Source organism: Mauremys mutica, chromosome 7, assembly GCF_020497125.1.
Source record: "Mauremys mutica isolate MM-2020 ecotype Southern chromosome 7, ASM2049712v1, whole genome shotgun sequence".
Taxonomy (NCBI): Eukaryota; Metazoa; Chordata; order Testudines; family Geoemydidae; genus Mauremys; species Mauremys mutica.
Window position 1 is genome coordinate 112636218 of NC_059078.1, and position 18470 is coordinate 112654687.

General features: G+C 41.8%; 1 protein-coding gene across 1 annotated transcript in view; it reads left to right on the top strand.

Annotated features, from left to right (window-relative positions):
• LOC123375048 (zona pellucida sperm-binding protein 3-like) overlaps positions 1–751 on the top strand; it is a 53501-nt gene extending 52750 nt beyond the window's left edge. The window contains exon 5 of the mRNA XM_045025623.1: positions 645–751. The gene's annotated coding sequence lies outside the window, so the exon portion shown is untranslated. The remainder of the gene's footprint in view (positions 1–644) is intronic.
• The last annotated feature ends 17719 nt before the right edge of the window (positions 752–18470 follow it).

An 18470-nucleotide genomic window follows, 5' to 3' on the forward strand; every position in this document is an offset into this window, starting at 1 on the left:
TGCATTATGAAATAGTTTCAAATTAACATATTTTCATCTATGATTTCTTAATTAGTAGATATGAAAACTTTATATCTACAGCAACACAAAAGAAGTTACAGGTACACAGACCAGCTTACTTAATGGAAGCTGTACAACCTGCAGTATGTCTGTTTGCACATCACATTAATTTTAACACTGAAATTTAAAACATTTTCTTTTGTGATTTTTGGAGAGCAGTCATTGATGTCCTCAAATGATAAGCTACAGTGTTCGTCACTTTCGATGCACAGAATGCTTAGGGCAGATAGCTTTTCTTGCAGCATTTTCTAGGCAGACATCTCTCTTTGTGTTCGCTTCTCTATCATGTGTGCACCCCAGAACCACAAATTAATCTCAAGTAAACACCTCGGACACACAAGGTATATGCGTGAAAGAAATAATTTACCAGAAAAAAGACTAGTAATCTCTAGGCAGGCAATGAGCAAGTGAGAAAAAATAGCCTATAGTCAAGCAAATACATGAATATTATAGGCTTTAATAGCCTATAAATCACATATGCACATAGTTTGAAATTACTTGCTCACCAAGTACTCAGAATATTTTGATATATATGTATATCTTCCTTCACTTCTCTCAAAACCCTCTATTTATCCTTTCATCAGCACTCTCTGATATTTACCATGAAGGTTCCCGAAACTGATGGAGGGAAGTCAACACAGATTTATCCTTCTCAAGATCCATTCAACCCAAGTCCATAAGATGATCACCTGCAAACTCAGTCATGTGAAGCATGGACGGCACATGAAGCAGAAAGCGGCATGTGCACTAAAATACAGAATTGTACATATGTACAGATCAAAAGAAGAAAGAACACATTAACACTTAAGAAAACGAATAAAAACAGGAGCAAAGGCACTATACACTGAGCGTGCTGGATTGTAAACAAAGGATGGTGGCCTTCTGGCTATTACATGATGTCACTCTTAGGACGAATTCCATACGAGTATGAGCTTGTCAGGATTCCTTCACAACACTGCCATCTCTGACCTCACATTTTCCCCCGATTTTATCAGCAGTGAGATTATTTAAATTTAAGTTATAAAGGCACGGTCAGAATTTTACCAGTAGCAGCTGGCCAACAAAACGCTGCCTTAGGAGACCGATAGACTTATTCGTAGAAATACTAATTTTACAAGTGCAATTATCGGGTTTTTTCTCAGCCCTGGCCTCCCATCTGTCCATAATGAACAGTTAGTGAAGGGTAAGAACAGGGTAAGGGGATTTGTGTAGCCCAGATGTGTATATTTGTAATATTTGAACGAAAATGTCTATATTTAGAGAGAATCTTCTTTTTCTCATATACCTTTATTTATCAACCAGTTTTGATAACATTTGAAATGGAGTCCGTTTTTTTCCTTTTTAGATGACCCTCATATTGCAAGGCCCTTAGCTGTAGTTTAGTTCGTTTATATCTTAATCTGGCACTGGGGCCATAAACAACTTGGGGTCTAGCCTGCAACCGGTAGTAGTTATGAAGGCCGGGGCCCATTCAGAACCACCAATTCCCCCTTTGTTTTTTAATTCCTTTGGGAGAATACTCTAGCAGACCAAACTACAAGGAGGCATGACAGTGTCAGTAAATCCACATTGCCCAGTGAGAGATTTGTATACCCCATTACAGCTCCATTTGACTGCAATGGCAGCCACAGAGCAGCAACACACCCATCTGCACCCATCCTGAGGATTTTAGCCCGAATGAATGGAGGGCAAATCCACTCCAATTTCCCCCAAAACCGCTCTCCGCTCAGCAGAAGGGATGGCAATATGTTCCATTTTGATAGAGAACTGAGGATAATCTGAAGTAGGTTATTGGAAGTATTCCCAATCAGTTCATTTGATTTAGGACCCAAGATCTACAATCTGGGGACACCTTGCCAATAGTACATTTGAAACACAGCCCTTATAAGAATCCCATAGTACTGATTAAAGTTTGTGCAAAGAAACAAAGTTTTGCATAATTTAAGGAAAATTAGCCATATATGCCATAGAGATTACAGCAATATGTTGCTGTTTCCTTGTGTACTTTAAATATTCTTTGTGAACCAAGGATCTACCAGGCAGAACAATGTAATATATACCAGTGAAGGTGCAAACCCGTCAGCAATTAATGGTTTTTTTAATAGTCATTATGCCTTTTCTGCAACAATAAAACCTTTTGAATATTATGTCTCACAGCAGATTGCAGTGCATCTCATCTGTAAATTCCCCAACGTGTCAGTTTGAATCTGTGCATGGTATTGCAATTATAATGAGGAATGTTCTGAATTTATAAGCATCTACCTTCAACCATCTGGACTGGATCCTTTATTAAATTTGTTTTCTGTATTTATATAGTCTCATGGTAATTAATTTAAGATATAAAAGAAATTTATCACTGTGTGCAGAAGCCTGTCATTCTTCCATTTAATGGCAGTGTGAAAAATTAAGGACTAAGCAGGATGTATCATTACCAGACACACTGCTGCAGATAGATGCCAAAGCTTTTACCTAGAAGAACTGACACTGCGAGAAACTCCTGATGCCTGATACACAGAAAAGAGACATAATATAATTTATCCTTGTTAGCAAGGAGCTTTGAATCAGATCTCAGCACCAAGTGAGGTCATTCAGAAACTAGCACTACTGCCACATTGTGAGGATTATGATTTGTGGGCATAATGTAGGAACATTGGACACGCCATAATGGAATAGACAAGTGGTTCATCTAGTCTAGGTTCATATTTCCAGCCGAAGCTGATGCCATTAGGTGAAACTCACCCCTGTGTAGAGGCCCAATACCAGGCCTATGCAACACTGATTCCCACTTAACTCCACAAAGTAGGGCTTGCATTACTATTAGGTATTTGTATAGTGTAGTGACTAGAGGCCCCAAACAAGCTCCAGGGCCCCATTATGCTAGGCACTGTGCACACAAACAGAAAGATGGTCCCTGCTGCAAAGATCTTGCAGAGCCTGAATAAGGAAGAGTTAAGCAGTGTATAGGCTCAGGCAGGTCTTCTGCCTAAGAGTGAATTGTATCTATCCAAAAAAAGGTGTAAAAACCCACAACATGCATGGAATTACTCAATAATACGCACTGTCTGTGTGGGGCAGGTTTCTTTTATAATCCTGGCTAGTGATTACTGAAGTATTAATAGCTTTGGTAATTTTAGTCATTTGCATTAGTTTGTCTTTGCATTCTTGCCTACAAGCAGGGGCGGCTCTAGGATTTGCGCCACCCCAAGCAGGGCGGCACGCCGCGGGGGGCGCTCTGGCGGTCGCCGGTCCTGCGGCTCTCGTGGACCTCCTGCAGACGTGCCTGCGGAGGGTTCGCTGGTCCCGCGGCTGCGGTGGACCACCCGCAGGCACGCCTGCGGATGCTCCACCGGAGCTGCGGGACCAGCGGACCCTCTGCAGGCATGCCTGCGGGAGGTCCACCGGAGCTGCCTGCCACCCTCCCGCGGGACGCTGCCCCAAGCGTGCGCTTGGCGCGCTGGGGTCTGGAGCCGGCCCTGCCTACAAGAGTCTAAATAAATTTCACTAAACTCCTTCATCTAGATACTAGAATTGATCCATCTAGCTGTAAGGAATACTATTCACTTTGAATGTAGTCCCTACTTTGGTTAATGAATCCTTCCTGAACCCATACCAGATTAAGTGAATGTAAGTGCTCACCAAGTAGGCTGGGTGAATAGTTTTCAGACTATGTTTTGTTCTCTATTCCTTGTTTGGATTGTAGGCTTAGTCAGTTGAGTCGCAAGGTATTGTTTCTGCTTCTTAATCCTATCTGAAACATCTTAAACCAGAGAATAACAAAGAGCAAATACTGAATAATGCCATTTCCATTACACATTTTCAGACAATTGTTGGGTTAAAATTAAGGAAATTTACTAGATTTGCATGAGTTTTCATGAATAAATATTTATAACTAACATGATCCCTAGATCACAGTAAAATGAACTGGGGACTTCAAGGTCACAAAAATGTTGATGTTGGCCAGCTGTACTAGATAGCCAGGACTAGATCTTCAGCTAATTTAAAATCAACATACAATCCGGCATGCTGGGGGAATAGGTGTTGCGGGTTAGTCAAAAATTCCGGTTAACTAAGAGTTGTACTCACTAATGGAGGAAGTTTGGCTGCAGGAGGGGGCTCAGGACTGAGGTTTTGGGTGTGGGAGAGGTCTTGGGGAAAGAGGTTGGGGAGCGGGAGGGGTTTCGGGGTGCTGGATCTGGGCAGCACTCACCTCAGGTGGCTCCTCGTAAACAGCGACATGTCCCTGCTGCTCCTAGGTGGAGGAGCGGCCAGGCGGCTCTGTGCGCTGCCTCCGCCCACAGGTGCAGGCACCGCAGCTCCCATTGGCTGCAGTTCCTGACCAATGGGATCTGCACCCATCCTGAGGTAATTTTAGTCATTTGCATTAGTTTGTCTTTGCATTCTTGCCTACAAGCAGGGGCGGCTCTAGGATTTGCGCCACCCCAAGCAGGGCGGCACGCAGAGCCCCCATGGCTGTTCCTCTGCCTAGGAGTAGCAGGGACATGTCGTTGCTTCCAGGGAGCCATGCAGAGTCAGGTAGGGAGCCTACCAGCCCCGTACCAACCAGACTTTTAATGGATATCAGAAATGCTGATTTCTAGAGCTTTCTGGTTGGTCAAGGGCCGGATAACACAGCTTTTAGTGTAGTACCCTCTGGAGCAATGCTGATTTATGGGAACTGAGTATGGCCTCCACTGAATATGAAGAGTAGACAAGATAGAATCCAGATTGTTTCTTGTTGGAAAAACTCACTTATTGAGCTCAAGGGAGAGGGATAGCTCAGTGGTTTGAGCATTGTCCTCCTAAACCCTGTGTTGTGAGTTCAATCTTTGAGGGGGCCATTTAGGGATCTGGGGCAAAAACCTGTCTGGGGATTGGTCCTGCTTTGAGCAGGGGGTTGGACTAGATGACCTCCTAAGGTCCCTTCCAGCCCTGATATTCTATGATCAAGTTATTTCCCTTTGAGGCTCAGATAAAAGCTGGGTTTGGCATGTTTGTCCTGACTGGGGGAATTTAGAAGCATTGCCCAACCCCTTCTCTAGTGCACCTCCTACCCTTTCTATACTCCCACTTCCTATAGCAGCTAGGTGAGATAATGAGGAGAAAGGCAAGAGGAGCAGCTTCCTCTGAAGTCAGCATCAGTGCTGTGTACTGGATCAGTGAGCAGGGTGCCATGCCCACTCAGAACCAGTCCAATGAGCAAGAACGATGGTCAGCAGTAAAGTCTTACAAAGAACAAATCCATTTCAGTCATGATTACATTAGCAAGTAACTAACCTTGCATGAAAGCAGAACACACACTGTTGTGATATAAGGATGTGTGTCATCACACCAGAAATCCTGCTCTTTACAAGGGGAGCACCATCCTTCATAGGCATTTTCACACCTCTGGAATATTGTTCAGTCATGAGGAGCCCAATCCTGCAAACCTCTGAGCATCCTCATCCACAATTAACTTTTATGGGAGTTGAAAGCACTCTGCCTTCCACAATCAAATCCCAATGTGTCCTGCCACATCTCCACATTTTCAGGATAGTTCAGGTCATGTATTCTGCCATTACATTTTTGTTTCATCCTTCTGTAGCAAAGAGTAGCTCACTGACGGCTGTTATCTGAGATCGGAAGGTACTGAGGACACACAGCACCTCACAGGATCAGGCCTTTAATAGTTTCTTTTTAACGTATCTGCAAACACCGTTTGTGAGAAGCTGACTTCACTGAATAGAGTTTCTATTCAGTACTCTCTTTTCAATAGAAGATTTGAAACTATAAGCACTATATAAAAACATTCATAAAAAATAACCTCAGATTTCAGCTGCTTTGTTCTCAACCATGTTTCAAAAAACACAAATACTTTTGTTTATCCTGTGGCTGCCTCTTAGCTAGACCAATACAGCAGCTGTAAGTAAAGTAATTATACCGACTCTTCATTACAATAGAGTGAAATGAAGATTTTAAAAAATTCCCAGCAGAATACCTAGGCCAGAAATCTCCTGAAAACTTTGAGTGTGTTAACTTGCAAAGAGAGATCCGTCATTTGGTCTTTTTTTATGAGTGGTATAAAGCTGTAGAAGTGTTTCTCTATGCTACAGGGTGCTAGCTGAAGTGTTGTTATAATAATATATAGAGATGTGCCTATCTGATAGAACTGGAAGGGACCTTGAAAGGTCATTGAGTCCAGTCCCCTACCTTCACTAGCAGGACCAAAGCTCAAACCACTGAGCTATCCCTCCTGCCCGTTCTCTCAGAGCTGACGGATTTAAAATCCATTTACTTTTCTTTTTTTTTACTTTGTCTTAGCAGCCAGTCTTTGCTATTGGCCCAGAACCTTGGAAAGGAATTCATTGCCATCTGAAATCAGACTGTGCTTATTTAACACTATGAGAGACATCAGTATGCTATGGAGTTGCTCAGGTGAACTCTGTATGCCACATAGAGTTTATGTAACTCACAAAATGTCGTGCATTATTAAAACATTTCCATCAGACTGGATTGTATTGGAATTTCCATCAGACTGGAATGCACTCAAAAGTATACTCCAAGTAACCCACATTCGCTGAGGTTATGTCTACACTGCAGTTGGGAGTACGCCACCCAGCACGGATAGACAGACTCATGCTAGCACTCTAAAAATAGCTGCGTGCACATTGTGGCATTGGTAGCAGCTCAGGCCAGCAGGCTGAGCTCAGGCCTGTCCTACCCCTGACTCCAAGCTCAGGTAGCTAGCCCAATCCTCCACCAGTGCTGCAACATACACAGTTATTTTTAGGGCAACCCCACTAGTGCCAGTCTGTTTACCTGCACTGGACAGCTCACTCCCAACTGTGGAGTAGAGCTAACGTGAGGCACAATCCTGCTTCCAGGAACGTCAGAGGCAAAACCCTTCTTAACTTCAGTGGGAGCATGACTGAGGGACTATGTACACTGCAGACGGAGACATGGTTGAGCTAGTTTTAACCTAGCTAAGATACTGATAACGATGAAGCTGCAGCAGCAAGGTCTTCAGTCCCTGAATAAGTATCCAGCCTGCGCTGCCACAACTTCACTGCTCTTGGTACCTGCACTAGCTAGATCAAAGCTAGCCCCGGTATGTCTACATGTGCCCTAATCACACCCCGCATCTGCAGTAAGGACCCACCCTGAACCTATAATGGCTGCTGTCTGCTTTACAAACAGAGGGGACAGATTCCAAATTGAAACTGCAGGCTATTAAGTCCATGGGAGAAGAGGGCACTCATCGCTTTTCAAGATCAAGCCTTCTATGACCATGACTTTCATACACAAAACGTACAAAATGAGCCTTTAAATCATAGTATCTTTTTAACATGAAGAAAAGAGGAAATGCAGTGTGAGACATTGTGCTATTTAAAATTAAAGACATTCCCATCCATCAGACTGACTTGCATAGACTGTTCATTAGATATTTTAAAAGTAACGAGTCATAACAATGTAAGGGAAAAGCTGCCCAAGCCAGCAATCAAGGAAGATGCAGCAAGAAATATCAAATCTGTAGACTGGAGTGTGTCATCTCATGCTCTAGAAGATTTGTGTTGATTACAGCACATTTGATATTTGCCAGAAAAGTACCACATATTTTGAATATTTAATATTATACTCAATAGGGCCTGGGTTGGTTTGTGTGGGGATTTTATTTTGCTTTGCTTTTGTACAGTTGTAAATGAACATCATGGCCCTAAATGATATGAAGAGAGAGACATGGATAATTATTTGACTCTTAGATTTAAGTGTTGTGTAATTGAGCTTTTCCCCATTAACCAAACCCCTGAAAGGAGAAATACAGTGTAAATAGGTGTGTAGTTCCATTAAAGATGATAGAATCTTGTCCCTATGTTTTGTTTCGATTAATTATTAGTATTGTTTCAGGGTAGCAACTATATGCCTCAGTCAGGAATTGGGGCCAAAGAGTTCTAGGCACTCTACATATGTATGACAAAAAGACAGTCCCATCCTCCAAGGAGCTTACTCTTCAGGTTCAACTTACTTTGAGCATATGCGTGTAGTCTGTCTATACGTAAAATTGCCATCTTCTCATACAGTTGCGTGGAAGATAAATCAACTGTCAACTAATTTCATTTTTTCTATTGAAAATAAAATTACTCTGACTACAGCAGTAGCATCAGGATGAAATCCAGCCCCATACAGCGGGCCAATGCAAGGACTATTCATCACTTAAGGCGTATTTTGGTGAGCATTCATGTGAGTAAAATGTGACCCCTTAAATATCTGAAGAGAGCAACCAAAAGGTGGGGAGCAAACATTTCTTTATGCCACCAGAGAGGCTCAAAGGGGCCATACCTCAGCTTCTGAATCTGCTCCATAATGCTTACTTCCTTTTCCTTTCGTTTATACTTTTTGATCAGCTTAAGCTCACTCATCAACAAAAGCAATCTATTTCTTTAGGTGCTTGATAATATTTTCCACAAACTCTCAGATTTCTAAATTATCCTGCAATTTAGAATCTGATCTATTAGAGGGGAAATCCACATTTTTTTATTACTGCTGGCCAAGCAGCCTTCATTATGCTTTTTGGTTACTCATGGTGCTAATAATGCGGCACTGATATGTTTTAGATTTACTGGTTTGGGGAAATAATGCACTGTTCATTTAGGATCTGATCCAAAACCTAATGAAATCAGTGAGAGTTTTCCCGTTGACTTCAGTGGGCTTCGGATCAGGCCCTTAAGCTATTTATTAGTACCAGTCGATGGATGGAACAGAAATTGTGAAATTAGTTAACTGATGCTTGCTAGATGCCTCCAGCCAGGGGAGCTACAAGGAGTGCAAGTATAAGTATGTTCCTACAACCCTTTCATGCAGTTTTAGTATGCACTCCCAAGTACTAAGCCAGGTATCACAGCCGCATAAAAGGCAAGGATATTGCCCCATCCTTTTTTGGGACATCTAGTGCTGCAGGTAGCAATGGAGCATCTCGGGTGCTTGGGTTCAGCGAATGCAAGCACCAGTGTTCTAGCTGCCCTCAGCCTGGGTATGCACATAGCCAGAGATGACTCCCTCTGCTCCCTCCCATTTTGGGCACCCGTGTAATCTGAACCTTAGTCTGATGATAGGGAATGTGTAGCTTTGATACCACTTTCCCACAAGTGTGAAATACAAGGCACTTCCATGAAGACAATGGAGTAAAATTCATGAAAATGAAAGGAGAATCAGGCTAAGTATGTGTTTGTCACATCATAGAAAATAAAATAGAATTCAGAGTTTGAGTAGAAATACACTGGTTTTAAAAACACATAAATATAGTGATCTGCATGGAACCTGGAGGGAGGAACACAGAATGTGTGTGGGGGGATGGGGGTTGGAGTCAGCTGTGTGTATATGGCTAAAATGCTCAACTGCAGTAGCTCTGTAAATAGTTGCTTTAACAAAGAGACAGTTTAGTTTAGGAAGAGTGGAGTACTCTCATGTGATCACTGAGCATGCAGTATATGAAACAATAAGGACAAATTCTGTTCTTTACACATGTAACTAAAGAGGATGAAGATGTGCAAATTAGAGCAGACTGCTGTCCATTAACCTTACCTTATGGCAATTTGTGTACATTTTTGTGACTGAAACAGCCCAGTAGAATATAATTGAGAATAATAATCCTTCTCTAGATTTTTCAATCCCAGCTCTAGAATTCCATAGCACAGATCTCATTCTCTGTTAAATTATCTGTGTTTTACAGTAATTTCCATAGAACCTCATTTACTTTCTGTAGAACCTCATTTGTTTCATCCCTGTTCAACTCTAAAGACTCTTTTTCTAATAAGGAAAGTCTGAGGAACTCTCACTCATATTGATGAGCACATAATGAGCATATTGATGACCACATGAAAGTGCTCACCATCGGTAGCTACACTTGTAGTGGCTACACCAAGCACAACAGAGTCCAGCCCCTAATTGAGGTTCTGGATGCTGTTGAAATACAAATATTAAATAATTTTCTCCTGCCATTCTGGGCCACATCTTGTAAAATGCTGAGTGCCATCAAGTCTCATTGACATCAGTGAGAGATGAGGTACTTAGCACCTTGTAGGATTTGGTGATATAAAGACACCTTATGGAAAAGTCCCATTGCACTGAATAAGGATGAAACCAACAGGATTCTATAAAAATTACCCTGAAAACCTACAGAATTTGATAGAGAATGGTAATCTGTAGAAATCTATAGGATTTTTTTAAAATAAAATAGCAGAGACATAATTCTCTTCTTTTAATGCTATGAGATAGTCCAAAATACTATAGAAATGTTACCATTTTCTATTAAAAGCTATCAGAGTTTTCCATAAGGGTAATTCTCCACAAGACTCTCTATAAAAATGTCTTTCTGCAAGTTTTCCTTTGGTTTTTAGCTTATCATGTATTTAGCAGGCAGCCTCAAAAGGAAAACTATTTTCAGTGCTATTGATAGTTCTAAGATGATTCATTTCCAAATCACCTGCAATTTTTCCAATATGTAGTTCTGCATTAGAAAGCTAAAATTACAGCAGTTTCTCAATAGTGTTGTTGTGGGGGTAATGCAGTCAAACAACCACTGAAAGTTATCTGTTGATAAAAAAAAAGGAAGGCATGACATCAGGCCATCTGGTAGTCTATGAACACTCCCCACAAAAAATTGTATTACTTGTTTAGGTGCAAACGAACAGCTGTTTATTTCACTGAAAATCTAAACACCGTCTGCACCAAAAGACTGCAGCCCTACAAAATGAGAGGTGTATATAAAACACATAAGAAAAGAAATCACTAGCAAAGTGGAGATAACAATAGAAGAACTTTAGAATAAGTTGAAAAGGCCCCCCCAGCTTTATCGGCACTGCTCGGAAGAGGTTCAGCTTGCCATCTCTCCCGTTCTTGTTCTCTTCACTCTATGAAGATTGAGTGGTCTCCTGTTCTCCTCACCCCTCATCTTACCTTGACACAGATAGTCTATTATGGATGGTAGCCCTGTTTGGGGCCTATATTTTCCAGCCTGCCTTGTCACAGGAGGGCCTACCAAGAGGATAGTCATGCCGGACTACTCTTCCCAGCCTCTCTTGCTTAAGGAAGAGGCCATTTCCTCAACCACGAAGGAAGAGAGGAGTTCCAACACATGCTACTTCCAAAATGCTGGTCTTTGCTGCTAAAAGCAGGAACAGGATAGATTTCTATTCTACACACACTCTACTGCTTACCTGAGACCACTTCCAACCCCTCAGTGGCAATGCCTTCCTGTCACAGAGCAACTTTCTCTCATTGCTGTAATTGGAATTGAAATTGCTTCTGCCAGCCCTTGCCACCATGCTATCTTTGGCTCATATCCTCCAGCCCCTGGATGAAATTCTCAGAAATTGCAATGGGAGTTGCAACTGAGAATAGATTGTACGCTTTGGCCCTTTGGACAATAATATAACTTTATTTTGTATTGCATTAACAGAGCTAGATAAACAATATATAAAGTTGTAAAAAAAAAATCAGGTTACTTCCTCCTCTAGCCCCCGCCAAAAAAAAATAATCCTAGGAATAGCTTCCATCTTTGGTTATTTGAGGAAAGTCCTACAGAATTCAGGTGCCCATGGCAAGGGATCTTAAAATTCTTTTGTCATGTGGATCACATCTTAAACAGACAGATTATTTTGATCACCAGCTCCCCACCTATTCAAACTGTATGGACCACTTGTTCTCCCATTCCTGATCAATCTAACATTGCTGTGGCAACAACAGATGTTACTTACATGAAAAAGTGATAAGAGGAAAGTGCAGATGTATTTTTGCTGTCTTTTAAGGTAATTTAGCAAATGGAACCAAGGAAGAGGAACCAGCATTCCACAAAGGTCAAGATGTGTTACTTCCTAGCCTGCTTTTCATCTACCATCACTGCCTTGCTTATCTCACCTCTACTTTAGCTGTTACTTTACAGTATCTATCTTCTGACACCTTTGAAGACGCCTCCTTGAGCACCCACTCTCTATCCCTTGACCAAGTACATTTGTAGCTTCTTCTCAACTTGGTTCAAATAAATGTATCAAAGCAGGGCCAGCTCCAGGGTTTTTGCTGCCCCAAGCAGCAAAACAAAAACAAAAAAAACCATGATCACAATCTGCTTTACCACCACTGCTTCAGTGTTTGGCGTCAATTCAGCGGGGGGTCCTTCCCTCCAAGAGGGACTGAGGGACCCGCCGCTGAAGAGCCGGACGTGCTGCCCCTCTCCATTGGCTGCCCCAAGCACCTGCTTGCTGGGCTGGTGCCTGCAGCTGGCCCTGTCTCAAGGACAGGAGTTCTCCCCTTTGACAAGAGGACTATCTTAAAAACACAATTCCATCGTATTCCTCTCCTTGAATCCAGTCTCTCATTTGCCAGCATTGCCTATAACCATGGTGTCCTTCTTGAACCATAATTTCCTTTTCCTCACATATCTGTTGCCTCTATACACCACTGCCTTGGTGACGCCAGTTTTGAACCCTCGTCCATACGTTTATCTCCTCTTACCTTTACTATTCTAATGGTTGTTAAAATTACAAGCATTTATTGGGTGCCCATCACTGCATTATGAGACTATTGCTGTGCTCTTTAACATGGGCAGCCCCAATCCCCCAGCTCTCCAGGCTTCAGTACATGCTGAATGATGCTGCTTGTCTCATTATACATACAAAAATCCACATCATCCCTTCCTCAAAATATTCTACTGACTCCTGAATTCAGTTCAGATCCAGTTCAAAATGACCATCCTTATTCAAAAATAAAATACCCCACCAGTGATAATTTCCAGTTATCTCAGAGACTTAGTCTCTTTCCCCTCTTCTCCACTGACCTCATCTGTCTCTGCTCACTACTTTTTCCTCCTCTGCTTCTGCTATCTGGAACAGCCTTCTCAAATCTCTCTGCATCATTCACTTTCCATCTATTTTTTAAATCTCTCCTGAAAGAACCTTCCCACCTTCCTTATGGCTCTTCATTTTGCTCTCCCTTCTGTTATTGCCATCTTTGCAACTCCACAAGGTGCTTTGGGATTCGGTGTGTATAAAATGTGTACAAAATAAAGCTTCATTGTACTTTTGTCATTTAGTAAAAGGGGCTGTGTTTGAACGAAAGGGATCGCTCACCTCCTTATTATGACCTACTGCATGAAAAACACATTTCAAAATTAATATATGGACTTAACATAAATCTTATTCTGCTTTTATTGCTTTGATTTAATATCAGTGTAGACAGACTAAGCAGCACATGATTAGTTATACGGGTTATATAATTCTACTTCCCCATGAACTCAAAGACACAAGGAATTGCTGTCTCAAGAAAGGCTGATTTTTACTAAAATGTTCTTGGAAAAGACTATAATTTACTCTTTAGACTAACATAAATAAGTATTTGGGATTGATGTAAAGATTACTCCAAAAAAAGAGGCCTGATTTTGCAGAATCCCCTGCTGTGTAGGTACTACAGGTACACATCAAAGCTGCATTTGAGAATCAATGTTCCTTCTCCCTGCTTATTCATGCCCTTTTGAACCTACATACCTTCTACAGTATGCAACAGGAGCATCATGTTAAGCGGTGATCAATCCACCCCAGTGGATACTGCTTTCTAATCTATTAGGCACAGGGCGGGCTTCTTCAGCATTAGCTATGCTTCTCCTCCTCCTATTCCAACCCTTTCCCCTCCCTTAGATTAATTCACTCACTCTGGCACATACAGGGAAATGTTCATTCTTTTTTGTAGCTCAGCTGCCCTGTGTCTCTATTACAGTGCCCCAGGTTATTACAAAAGAACGTCCAACACACTTGGATCTTTAGTTAGACTTCAGTGCAATGGAACAACTTGTGCTTAGCAAACCTTTGTAACAGTGCCAGCATGGGAAAATTTAAACTGATTTGACTACTTGTCTAATGTGCACATCGGGAGTGATTTCTGTCATACTTTTGCCAACGCAGGTTCAACTTTTCCAGCCGCGGAGGAGACAGCCGCTCTTCACAAGCTTCAGCAAAGGAACCATCAAGTGTAAGTGAATTGTGCTACAGCAGTTCTACAAGTGTATGTTATGCACCTGTTTCTATGAACCATCAAGTATAAGTGAATTGTGCTACAGCAGTTCTACAAGTGTTTCTTGTAGAACTGCTGTAGCACCTGTTTCTATGCACCACATATTGATAGCCTCTGCCTCTTTTCTCTGCCATCATATTGCTGACAACTATACTCAGCTGAGCAGTAAGCTTTCACTGATCACGGTATCAAGGAAAGTTGGGGCTAAGGGCAGATTGCTCATTAAGAGGGAGTCTTGTCTGCTGGGTAAAGTAGGGAGTCACGTTTCCCTTTCTGGCTCAGTCACAGACTTGCTCTTGAATCATTTAACAGCTCAGTGCCTCAGTTTCCCCTTCTGTAAATTATAACATGTCTAAAAATAGCTAATTATACTTATCTACCTCACAGGACAGTTGTGAGACTTAATGAATGTTTGCAAAGCACGGACAGATCTTCACATGGAAGGCACTGTATCAAGAAGAACCTGGAATGAGAGTAGATTTGAACAATAACTCCAGCATGTATATAACAGGCTGTTGGGATGTCTACTAGAGAGCACCAATTAAGGGATACGAACAGTCCTCTGTCCTACTCCCCTTAGTATTTTTAAATGTAATTCACGAAGAAAAGGCAGAAAAGAAGGTGCACCGATAAATGTTTTCTTTGCAAGCCCTGATAACACTAAGGAAATCTATCAGATTTCTCATAAGCACCATTACTTGCCAACTGTTCTAGAAGCTAACTGCCTTCTTGTAATTCAGGTAGAATTGCAGAGCAGCTGGTAATTACCTAGAGTGTGTATTTTTAATAGAAACATGCACAACAGGAAGGCATCAAACCATCATATTGATCTCAAAGGCCACCTGCTTTCCTCAGCTGAGCAGGGCAGAGGAGAGCAAAGGAACGGGAAAATTATAGATTCACAGACGGCAGAAGGAGCCAGTCTGACCTCCTGCACATTGCAAGCCACAAACTTTCCCCATCCTGTAATAGACCCATAACCTCTGGCTGAGTTCTGAAGCCCTCAGGACATGATTTAAAGACTTCAAGTTACAGAGAATCCACCATTTACTCTAAACCATCATTTACAATTTAAACCAGCAACTGACCCATGCCCCATCCTGTAGAGAAAGGCAAAAAAAACCCAAAAACCACCAGGGTCTCTGCCAATCTGACCTATGGGGAAATTCCTTCCTGACCCAAAATATGACAGTCAGTTGAACCCTGAGATGTTGGCAAGACCCACCGGCCAGACACTTGGGAAAGAGTTCAATATGGTAACTCTGAGCCCTACCCATCTAGTGCCCTATATCTGGCTGTTGGGGCTTTTTGCTACTAGCAGCCACAGATGGGCCACATGCCATTGTAGGCGATCTCATCACATGCCATTGTAGGCGATCTCATCATACATCAGGGGCGGCCCCTTCATAAACTTATCAAGCTCAGTCTTGAAGTCAGTTAGGGATTTTTTTGCCCTCACTGCTCCCATTGGAAGGCTATTCCAGAACTTTACTCCTCTTATGGTTAGAAATCTTTGTCTAATTTTAAGCCTAAACTTGTTGATGGCCAGTCTATATCCATGTGTTCTTGTGTCAACATTGGCACATACTTTAAATAACTCCTCTCCCTCCATGGCATTTATCCCTCTAATGTATTTATAGGGAGCAATCATATCTCCCCTGAGCCTTCATTTGGTTAGGCTAAACAAGCCAAGCTCCTCAATACCTCTCATAGGGCAAGTTTTCCATCCCTCTGATCACCCTAGTAGCCTAGTAGCTCGTCTCTGCACCTGTTCCAGTTTGAATTCATCTTTCTTAAACATGGGAGACCAGAATTGTTCCAGATGAGTTCTCACCTCCGCCTTGTATGATTGCAAGAACACTTCCCTATCTCTACTGGAAATACTTCACTCAATGTATTCTAGGACTGCATTAGTCTTTTTTCATGGCCACATCAAATTGGCAGCTCATCGTCATCCTGTGATCAACCAATACACCCAGGCCTTTCTCCTCCTCTGTCACTTATTATGATTACCTGAGTGTGCTAGGAGCTTTATAGGTGGGAATGGAAGGTATGCGCCCTGAAGAGCTTACAGTCTGAACAGGCAAAGTACAAAAATAGTCAAAATGGGGCCATGGAGGCTGAAGGTCATGGAACAAGGACATGGAGTCTCCACACCATCCCTCCCCCTGCCACCAAGCCCACAGAATCTCTCTGCACAATCACCACCATAGTTGTAGGGGGCTATGCTGGATCAGGAAGCAGAGGCAGAAACCAGCCACCCTTTGTGGTATGCTCCATTAGCCACACAAAGGAAATTAATTCTGCTCCTCACAGCATTTAATACTCCCTGACGCCCATGCCCTCCAGAAAGAGGGGGCGGGTTGTGCAGCCCTGATGTGGCGCCTGGCTTCTAAGTGAGCATTGCTCTCTGACAGGAAGAAGCCACCAGTGGACAGAATATGGGAGCAAGATCTGTGGGGCTGGAACTAGATATACTTACAGACCCTCACACGCCACAGCCTGCCCTCTCAGCCTTTCTTCCTGACGGGAGAATCCAGCTGCAACTCAGTGTGTTTATAATTGGAGTCTTTTTTCCTCCACTTCCCAAGAGAATAGCACGTTTGACCATAAAACATGTTCAGAGATGGAGCTCATTTCATAGATCTAAGGCAAGAGGGATCATTATACTCATGTAGTCTGCCCACCTGCATCAGAGGCTGTGGAATTTCACCCGGTGACATCCAATCCTGATTTAAAGACTCCACGTAATGGAGAATTTGCCACGTCCCTTGGTAATCCATTCCAATAGCTAATCACCCTCACTGTTTAAAATGTGCAACTTATTTCCAACTTGAACTTTCCTGGCTTCCACTTCCAGACATGTAGCCTTTGTCTGCTAGATTAAATAAGCCTGTGGAATCAGATATCGTCTCCCTGCCTAGGAGGTACTTATTGATCGTGATCAAGTCACCTTTTAACCTACTTTTCAAAACCATTTGTTTTCCATCCCCCTGGGCGGTAGCTCCGCTAGTGAACTAAAGGAGTGATTCTAGGTTATCAAGGCAGCAACAGCCATAAATTTGATGCAATGTGAAGAGCTCCCCTTTATTTCTGCCAGTGACTAAAAACAGCTAATTCCTTTAAAACCACAGGAATTGGGAATGTTATTGATGAAATCTGACTACTGCTTTTAGAAGCACAGGTCCTCTGAAAGCAAAGAAGAAAGATATCAATAGAACTAGCAGCATTAGAAAAATAGATTAAAAGGGATTTAATTGATGCTTCTCGCCTGTTTGACATTGAAGACACGCTGCTTCTTAAATCTGATTCTGACATCTGTTCAAAGGAGTTTGTTGATAAATGAATCAGAATGGAGTGATTCTGTGTTTTGTTTTGTTTTGTTTGTTAAATAAAAATGTAACAAAAACAGCCCTCAAGTTACGATTTATTTCGTCATGCTATTAGCTGTCAGCTTTCTATGGTGTCAATCATTTGGAAATTGAAATAATTTGGACCAAATTCTATTGGATAGAATCAATTGGCTTGCACAGATGTAACTGAGGGCGGAAACTGATCTATAGCAAACAATAATTGCATGAAATCACTCAAAATTTAAAGCATCATATTTCTGTAGTTGGTCAAAATAAACCAGAAAATGATTCTAAGAAAAAATTCAACATTTCAAAGTTTTTTGTATTTTTCAAAGTTGAGATGGATCCATTTTCCATTGTTGCTGATTTCTTTAACCAACATTTTCATTGAAATAGCTTTAAAAATTTTGTTTACCAAAACCTAGTAAGAAAACACATTTTATTGTAAATGAAAATGTTTAAAATGATTTTGTGTTATCACAGAAAATTGCATGAAAAACAAAACATATTGATAATGTTGACAATTTTGAAAAGCCACATTTTTTAAAATAGGCCATTAAAAAAAGTTTTCTGATGATCTACTTGCACCACCACAGTAACTGACTGCCATGTAAACAGTGATGAATTTATCCTCATAAAAGCATTGTTGGATAGAGAAGTATTTACCTCCGTTACAGATAGAGAATGGAAGGTCAAAGAGATAAAATGACGTGCCCATAGTCCACAAAACTTCCAGCAGAGCTGGGAAAGGAACCGAGGTCTGTGGCATTCCACTCCTATAGCTTAACCACAAGCCTATCCTAAGCGTGGCCACAGCTATATGCTGAATGAAAAGAGTCGGTCTTTTAACAGCACCAAGTACCTAATGAACCGTGCTGTGAGTTCTTCTCTGCCCAGTTGCCTTTATACCCTTTGCAAATGCACTGAGTAATTCTGGTGATCTTCTGCATGCTTTCCATGCTGTATGCTTACAACTATTTTGACATCTTTTCTTTCTGATCTTGCTCTTTACTATTTTCCCAG